We start from the raw sequence: 9,755 nt of genomic DNA, 5'->3' as shown, positions 1-9,755 counted from the left end.
GATGGTGTAGGGAAGGAATTAACTCGATTTTTCCTGTGAGGGTGATCAGGGGGCTTGAACATAATTACAAATCATGTGTATACTGAACAAAAATATAAAACGCAACATGCAACAATTTCAACGATTTTACTGAGTTACAGTTCATATAATGAAATCAGTTAATTGATATAAAGTCATTAGGCCCTAATCTATGGATTTCACATGACTGGGCAGGGTTGCCACCATGGGTGGGCCTGAAAGGGCATAGGCCCACCCACTTGGGAGACTGGCCCACTCACTGTGGAGCAAGGCCTAGCCAATCAGAATGAGTTTTTTCTCCACAAAGGGCTATATTACAGACAGAAATACTCATCAGCTGTCTGGATGGCTGGCCTCAGATGATCCCGCAGGTGAAAAAACAGATGTGGAGGTCCTGGACTGGTGTGGTTACATGTGGTCTGAGGTCGGTTGGACGAACTGCCAAATTCTCTAAAACAACGTTGGAGCCAGCTTATGGTAGAGAAATGAACATTACATTCTCTGGCAACAGCTCTGGTGGACATTCCTGCATCAGCATGCCAATTGCACATTCCCTTAAAACTTGAGACATCTGTGACAATGTGTTGTGTGACAAAACTGCACATTTTAGAGTGGCCTTTAATTGTCCCCAGCACAGGGACTACCAGTTGGGGAACCCAGGTGTAGAGTGTTCCTCAACTTGGTGGGTAGAGAGATAGTCGTCCGGACCGGAAGAGGGGCGGTGGGCGGACGGCTCACTGGAAGTGAACCCTGGGGCCTGCATACTTCTTCTTGGGGGGTAGGGGTTGGTCAGGGTGTCTTGGCTGACTCTTTGGCCAACGGCATCAATACCAAGGAGGGGGGTCCTGGCTGTGTGGGAAGTGGTTGCCTCACACTTCCCTGCCTTGATGAGCATGCAGGAGGAGGGGGGCCTCCAGAAGCGTGGGGTATGCTCCAGTTGTGAAGTGGCCATCTCCAGCAGCTTCAGAGGTAGGGCAGATCAAGAAGCCTTCCAGATCCTGCCCTGGGTGGGCGGGTGTGGAGGTCCAGGCTCCTGGGTGACGGGTCAAGGTTTTCATCAGAGCCCTGGGGTTGTTGTCAATTAATTGTCATCAATTAACTAATTGATCATCTGTATCAGGGATGGGCAAATCCAGTCAGAGGGGGACTGATTGGTGTTACACATTTTTCCCAGCCCTAGCTAACACACCAGATTAAACTAATTGTATTCTTAACATAATACCATGATTAGTTGATTATTGGAGTCAGGTGTGTGTGAGCTAAGACTAGGTGTGTGTGAGCTAAGACAAGGTGTGTGTGAGCTGAGACAAGGTGTGTGTGAGCTAAGACTAGGTGTGTGTGAGCTGAGACAAGGTGTGTGTGAGCTAAGACTAAGTGTGTGTGAGCTGAGACAAGGTGTGTGTGAGCTAAGACTAAGTGTGTGTGAGCTGAGACTAGGTGTGTGTGAGCTGAGACAAGGTGTGTGTGAGCTGAGACTAGGTGTGTGTGAGCTGAGACAAGGTGTGTGTGAGCTAAGACTAAGTGTGTGTGAGCTGAGACAAGGTGTGTGTGAGCTGAGACAAGGTGTGTGTGATCTGAGACAAGGTGTGTGTGAGCTGAGACTAGGTGTGTGTGAGCTGAGACTAGGTGTGTGTGAGCTGAGACTAGGTGTGTGTGAGCTGAGACTAAGTGTGTGTGAGCTAAGACAAGGTGTGTGTGAGCTGAGACTAGGTGTGTGTGAGCTAAGACTAGGTGTGTGTGAGCTGAGACTAAGTGTGTGTGAGCTGAGACTAGGTGTGTGTGAGCTGAGACTAGGTGTGTGTGAGCTAAGACTAAGTGTGTGTGAGCTAAGACTAGGTGTGTGTGAGCTGAGACAAGGTGTGTGTGAGCTGAGACAAGGTGTGTGTGAGCTGAGACAAGGTGTGTGTGAGCTGAGACAAGGTGTGTGTGAGCTGAGACTAGGTGTGTGTGAGCTGAGACTAGGTGTGTGTGAGCTGAGACTAGGTGTGTGTGAGCTGAGACTAGGTGTGTGTGAGCTGAGACAAGGTGTGTGTGAGCTGAGACAAGGTGTGTGTGAGCTGAGACAAGGTGTGTGTGAGCTGAGACAAGGTGTGTGTGAGCTGAGACTAGGTGTGTGTGAGCTGAGACAAGGTGTGTGTGAGCTGAGACAAGGTGTGTGTGAGCTGAGACTAGGTGTGTGTGAGCTGAGACTAGGTGTGTGTGAGCTGAGACAAGGTGTGTGTGAGCTGAGACTAGGTGTGTGTGAGCTGAGACAAGGGCAAAAGTGTGTCACCAATCAGGCCCTTAAGGACTGGAGTTTCCCGTCCCTGACCAATATGTAGACTATTATTATCATCAGTTCACTTTCTGTGATTAGTACAATGTACAAATTCAGATTTCATATAGCTAGATTTGAAGTTGAACACTTTCATATAGAGTACATGCAGACACAGAACATCGACTTTGACTTTGTTTACACGTGTCAAACTCATTCCAGAGGGCCGAGTGTCTGCTCTTCCCTTGTGCTTGATTGATGAATTAAGGTCACTAATTAGTAAATAACTCCCCTTGCCCGATTGTTTAAGTTTTAACTGAAAGAAAAAAAACAAAAATCGCAGACACTAAGCTATTGAATGAGTTTGCTGAGCTGGGGATCAGAAATGTCCCGTGCGAGAGATTCAGGTTGAGGTTTCCAGGGTTAGAGTAGTGCAGAAGTCATATGCTGAGGCAGTGGAGAAAGTAGAGGAAGATGGGTTAAAGGGGGAGGAGTGGTGAGAGTAGTAGAGATATACCAGTACAGAGGGATAGACCAAAAAGTGATATAAGTTTCAGTAAGATTGGATTTTTAGCAATTATAGCAATGGTTATCAACTGTACTGCAGGGATGGAACGTAAGTCGCAGAAAATTGAGGTTGTGGTGGCAGCTGCAGAGAGGTATTTGGGTGTGCGAGACTTGACATCAGAAGAGTTACAGGGTGTGTTAAGTGGTGATGTCCCATCCTTTCAGAATGATGGCATGAGGTAGAAATAAATACATTTAATTAGTGGAGCAGGTGCTAATCTGATTTTATATACTTATGAAATGAGTGAGTGTAGTGTTAGATGGTAGGGTATTTATTCAGTACATTTGTATTTTTCAAGCAAAGTATAAGGGAGTTGTACTCCAGTCTAGTAGGTGGCGGTAATGCAACAAATTAGATGCCAACCGCCGTTAAATCTCATAGAAGAAGAAGGGTAGTAAAGATGGCAGACTGAACACATCAGTGTAGATCGACTCAAGATAAAAACATAATATTCAATATCAGTAAATTAAACTAAATATTAGCACTTTACAAACTAATGGGTTAAAACCCAAAACAAATCGTAAGGCTGGAGAAATTATCGACAGATATTACGAAAACAAGCAACACCCAAACATGACGGAGAGTAAGACAGGGGAACCGATCCCGAAAAGAAAACGTGACTCTTCGACAGACAAAGACGATTTAATATTTTCACCACCGGGAATGGTAAGGGTGGAAACCGATCTGTTAAAAATCCACAAATGACAAACTGGGCATACTTGAATTAGTCAGTAAGCATATAAAAGAGTTGAAGGCAAGCCTCGAGATGAGTGACAAAAAAGCTAAAAAGGGATTGAAACCGATGTTAATGAACTTAAAATGGAGAACATATTTTTGAGAGAAGGCTTAACTTGACATACAGACTAGATCCATGAGACAATCTGGTACCTACTGGTATTCAAGAGAGAGAAGGAGAGGTTTCTGAGGGCGTAGTGAGGGAGTTCCTCCTTACAGGGCTTCAGATGCCACGCGAAGCCGTCGATAAAATCCAACTGAACGTGTAAACCGTTTCAGACAGAGAGGGCAGTGATATGAACACCCAATCTTTGCCAAATCAGCTTTCTTTAAAGATAAAATAATGGTTGAGAGCCTGGGTAAAAGACTTGCTGAAACGAAAATAGGCATGAATGATCAGTTCCTGAAGGAAATTGCAGAACGGCGATAAGCGCTGTATCCAATCATCAAGGAAAATAGATTGAAAGGGAAACGTGTATCTCTTGTAGTCGATAAACTGTATATTGATAAGACTACTCCATGGCTATTCTAAATATTACAACGCTCCTATAGAAGTGTTGAATAATGGAACACACAATAGTAGACATGGGAGGGATTGTAATAAAAAAATATATAGAAAAGGAATAAAATACAACAATTGTTAAAGAAACAAACTATAACTACACCTTACTAGATAGGGAATGTTGGAAAATTATTTGTTTTAGACTTTCCATTTATAGTATTTAAGAAATTGATAAGACAGCATTAGAAGGATAGTTAAAGAAATAATACATCTTCACATACAATGAACTAGAACACAAAAGTACTGAATCAACATGGTAGAGATAGAACACAGAGGACATAGAAGGCACGGTATGTGGGTATGCGTGCATGTACTGTGATGGAAGGTGGGGTGTGTTTTAGTGTTTGGAAAAGTGTGGAGTTGAAGTGAGTGAAAAAGGATACGGGTTGTAAATCCCAGAGCCCGTGTGTGTTTGTGAGCAGGGGTTAGGAGAGAGAGAAATTTCAATTTTGTGCAGATATGGGGAATACATTTGAAAATAAATAACTAATATTTATTTATTCACTGTCCTATCATGATGGAATGGTCCCCAACCCTATACACCCACCTGAGAGTCCCATACACTAAGGAGAAGTCCTTATCTGATTTATGGGCCTACTGTAAGTAGCTTATACGCAGCCAAATCAGAAAGATGAATGTGGTCAGAGACCTACTAAAGCAGCACCGCCCCCTGAAGATTCTGACCCTGGTCCTACAAAGCCAAAGGAAATTCTCAAAGCTGCTAATGAGAATCTTAACGACCTTGTACCTAGCCGGTGGGGATTCCGGTGGGGTGCCCCTATCCAGGCAGTGGCAGTGCTGGCAACACGAGCTGCAGTAAGCCATGGGATGGGGGTTACACTCGGACATTCAGAGAAGGGGAATATTATTGTGGCCCTGGTGGCACAAAATCACCAAAGGTCTGACTGCAGAGATGCTTGGGAATATGATCACAACGGTGGACAGCGTGTGTGTGTTTCAGGGGAAGGGGGTGTACCTAATCTCCATCACCCAGGACGAGACAATGGTTAATCAAATCTCACAATTTTTGCTCAATTTTGCATGCCTATTCATACAGCTGCAACTGTGTATGCATTTGCAAATCAAGGCCTTTCTTGAGTTGGGCTCTGGGCTGGAACAACTGTTGACCATCTGATTGTATGATTGTGTGTGGGGGAAAGGGGTTGAGAGTGTGTGTGTGTGTGTGTGTGTGTGTGTGTGTGTGTGTGTGTGTGTGTCTCACAACTGTTGCAAGGGAGTAAAGATGTTAGGAACAAAATTGGATGAATCACAATAACTGTTTGCTAAAATAATAACTGCATGCCAAAATGTACTGGTATAAGGTAACAATCCTTTACATACACTACCTGCATTATTACAATTACTACAGATGAATTATGGAAATTAAGATAAGCAGTATTTTTTTATATATATTTTTAGTAGCTATATATAATATGTGAGCCGACCAAGTACTTTGAGGTTGCTCTAAAGCGGAAAGGTGGATAAACAAGTAAGGAGCAGGTTTTCTGAATTGAACACAGTTCTCTGAGGAATTTCTTTCTTCTTTAAACACTCCGACACAATCAAGGGCTATCTCCCAAGGAAAACACAAATCTTCTTCTTTACAAGAACAACGAACATAAGGAGAGTATCTTAAAACTATAACATTAATCACGGGTGTGTCACCGCCTTAACGATCCGTCCGTGTAGAGGTTCCTTCGGGTGTTGGTCCGGATCCGTGGAGGCCATCCCCCAGAGGTAGTTTGTCCCCTTCGTCTCCCTTCCGAAAGGTACGTCCTCTCCTTGGAGAAGCAAACGCTCTTCTCTGCCGGTTCCCTCCTCTCTCTTGTAGGGGAAAGAGAATAGCTCATTAGTAACGTCAGCTGTGCTTAACTGCCTCTGATCACCTTGACTGACATGCCGGGCTGGGCTACAGTCCGTGGGAGCAGCCTGCCCTTTGGTGGTCCTTCCACATGTCTCCCCCCTCAGGACCGGACCAGCGCCAGATGCACTGTCTTGTTCGCGTCGGGACAGCGCGCCTGCATTCCCGTTCCTCGATCCAGCCCTGTGGATGACATGGAAAGAGAATGGTTGTAAAGCGAGAAACCATCTGGCTATTCTGTTGTTATTGTTTCTCTTACCGGCCATCCACGTGAGGGGAGCATGGGCAGTAACGAGGGCAAACCTACGTCCGAGTAGGTAGTACCAGAGATAATTGAGGGCCCACTTAATGGCTAGGGCCTCTTTCTCTACGGTAGCATGTCTCTGTTCCCAATCAATGAGCTTCCTACTTATAGAGAATAGGCCTCTCTGCTTTGCCTTCACCCTGAGCTAGGATGGCTCCGAGACCCGTATCTGAGGCGTCTACCTGCACAATGAACTATTGGGAGAAGTCAGGAGCCTGCAGGACGGGATCAGAGCACAAGATATCTTTTAGCAACTGGACGGCATCTTCGGTCTCGTCCTTCCACGCTACACGGTTTGGCAGGTTTTTCTTGATGAGGTTTGTGAGGGGGTTGGCAATGGTTGCATATCCAGGGATGAAACGGCGATAATATCCCGTTATCCCCAAGTAGGCCCGGATGTCCCGCTTCGTCTGGGGCCGAGGCCAGTCCCGAATGGCCCTGGTCTTTTCTGCCTGTGGGCGTATTTTTCCGTTCCCCGCGGTGTATCCCAGGTATTCCGCTTCCGACAGACCCAGGCAGCATTTTTTTGGATTGGCCGTCAGCCTTGTAGCCTCCAGGCTCACGAGCACCGCCTGTAGTCGCAGGAGGGGGCTATCCCAGTCCTCGCTGTGGATGACCACATTGTCTATGTGGTCTCACAGCGGTATCCTCACATACTGAAAAATCCCCTCTGGTGTGGCGAAGGCAGTCTTTGGGCAGTCCTCAGGAGTCACCGGCACTTGCCAATATCCCTTTGTCAAATCCAGGGTGGTGATGGACTTGGCCTTTCCTAAGCGCTCCAGGAGTTCATCCACACGGGGCATTGGATACGCGTCGAACGTAGAGATGGCGTTTACACCCCTAAATTCGTTGCAGAGCCTCATGCTACCGTCGGGTTTGGGGACCAGGACTATGGGACACTTACCCATAGATGGCTCGATCTCCCTCATCCTCAGCATCTCCCTTATCTCGTTCTTTGTGATGACTCGGCGGGCCTCAGGAATCCTGTAAGGCTGGATATTCACCTTCTTGCTGGGTTCAGTGTGGATATGATGAAACAGTACATCTGTTTGTCCTGGGAAGGGCAGAATACCCTGCCGAATTGCATAATCAGTTTGTCTAGCTGCCTCGACTGCTCTGGCAGGAGAGTTCGGCCCCGGCGCACCTGTAGCAGGGCCTCCTCTTTTTCCTTGTCCTCCACGGACATCAAACCCTCCTCTCTCCCATGGTACTTCTTCAGCAGGTTGATATGATAGAGTTGTACCTTCTTCCTCCTGTCCGGTTGCTTGATGAGGTAATTGAACAGTGAGACCCTTTCGTTACCTCGTAGGGCCTCCTCCACTGTGCCAGCAAGTTGTGTTCGGCCGTGGGCACGAGTACCATCACTTTCTTTCCCACTGTGAACTCCCTGGGTGTCACTGACTTATCGTAGGCCCGGTCTTGAGTCCGTTGCGCCTTCTCCATATGCTCCTTCACCATGGGCCAGACTGCCGATAGGCGGTCCCTCATCAGGGTAACATGTTCTATCGTCGACTGGAACGGGCAGGGTTGGGCCTCCCAGGTCTCCTTGGCTAAGTCAAAGATCCCTCGACATGGCCTGCAGTAGAGCAATTCGAACGGGGAGAACCTAGTGGACGCCTGGGGTACTTCTCGCAGGACAAACATTAAGTGGGGCGGAAGCATGTCCCAGTTTTTTCAGTCTCTGGACACCACTCTTCTCAACATGATTTTAATCATTTTGTTCAAGCGTTCGCACAAACCGTCTTTCTGCGGGTGGAATATGACTGTGTGTATCTGTTGAACCTGGTATAACCGACACAAGTCCTTCATCAACCGAGACATGGAGGGGGTTCCCTGGTCAGTTAGGATCGTCTTGGGAAGGCCCCCCGGGAGAACAGCATGAACAACTCCTTGGCGACTCCCTTTACGACATGTTGCGAAGGTGTATGGCCTCTGGGAACTTGGTAGCATAATCTATGACCACCAGGATGTACTCGTGTCCTCTGGCGGATTTCGGGAGTGGTTCCACGAGGTCCATAGCTATGCGTTAGAAGGGAGTCTCTATAATGGGGAGAGGAATCAAAAGGATTACGCAGGTGTGGCCATGCGCTGACATTGATCACCCATCCTACAATACCTGACCACATCTCGGGTGACACGGGGCCAATAGAACCTCTGCATGATTCTGTCGATCGTTTTGTCTCATGCCAGGTGTCCTCCTAGGACGTGGGAATGGGCTAGCTGTAGGACAGTATCCCTGTAAGGTCTAGGTACCATTAGTAATAATACCTGTTTCCCCTCCTTCGTTGCATGACCCAATACAAGAGGCCCTGCCTGATTGCATAGTAGGGAAGAGAGGACTCACCTGATCTGTCGACATTCCTCCCGTTCAAGGTTCTCCGGAGGGTCAATGAGGTGACATACAGGTTCTAATTACCCGGTCACTACCATATCTCACCCTCTTTTCATTTCTCCCTTCTCAGGCCGGTGGTTCCTGGTCCTCTACCTGATGCTGTCCCCCACGACCCCCCCCCGGACATTGAGGAGGAGCCCCGCGTACGCTGTCAATTCCCTATTGGACTCCCGATGTCATGGGGGTCGGCTCCAGTATCTGGTGGACTGGAAGGGGTATGGCCCAGAGGAGCGGTGTTGGGTTCCTGGGGAGGAAATTCTGGACCCCAACATCATCCGTGATTTCCACCTTCGCCGCCCGGAACGACCCGCTCCTCAGGGTCATCCCCCTGGTTGGCGTCGTCCTGCAGCTGGAGCCACAAGTCAGAGGGGTGGTACTGTCACGTCTGCTCCTGCTCCTCCCCTCCGGCGTACGACGTCGCCAGAGTACTAACCACCGGTCCTGGGATTCATCATTATGCACACCTGGCACTCATCATTACACGCACCTGTGAATCATTATGATTCACACCTGGACTCCATTACCTTCATCATTTCCTCCCCTTTATATGTCACGGTCCCATGTTCACTCACCAGTTGGTATTGTTCTTGTGTATCGGTGTACTGCCTTATTAAGTTAGTGTTGGTTTCTTGGTTTTGTTGTTTTATTAAAACATTTCACGTGCACCTGCTTCCAACTCACCGCTCCATCATTACAGAACAGATTCTCAAGGTAGATGAATGATTTTAAATATGTTATTGGACCATAAACAGATATGGCTTATTAACCTATACGGTCCAAATAATGATGATCCACACTTCTTTGAAAATATATTTAAAAATGTATCAATCTTACAAGCAACACAAGACTCTATTATTGTGGTGGGAGATTATAATGCGGTTTTAAATACCTCTATGGACCGTAAAGGAAATCACACTACAAACTATCACCCTCATGCACTTAAGGAAATCATGAATGTCATGGATATATTGGAATAAGTGGATATATGGAGGCTTAAATACCCTGACCTAGTGAGATATACATGGTGGAGGCTCAATTAAGCTAGTCATCTTGATTACTTT

At 46.9% G+C, this 9,755-nt stretch overlaps 1 long non-coding RNA gene across 1 annotated transcript; it reads left to right on the top strand.

Moving 5' to 3' along the window:
• The first annotated feature begins 3,235 nt into the window (after positions 1 to 3,235).
• Positions 3,236 to 9,364, top strand: LOC129832371 (uncharacterized). The gene is made up of 2 exons (XR_008755924.1): positions 3,236 to 3,506; positions 8,765 to 9,364. It is a non-coding gene; the product is annotated as an uncharacterized LOC129832371 (long non-coding RNA).
• The last annotated feature ends 391 nt before the right edge of the window (positions 9,365 to 9,755 follow it).

Source organism: Salvelinus fontinalis, chromosome 33 (genome assembly GCF_029448725.1).
Source record: "Salvelinus fontinalis isolate EN_2023a chromosome 33, ASM2944872v1, whole genome shotgun sequence".
Lineage (NCBI taxonomy): Eukaryota > Metazoa > Chordata > Actinopteri > Salmoniformes > Salmonidae > Salvelinus > Salvelinus fontinalis.
This window is presented reverse-complemented; position numbering and strand designations above follow the sequence as displayed.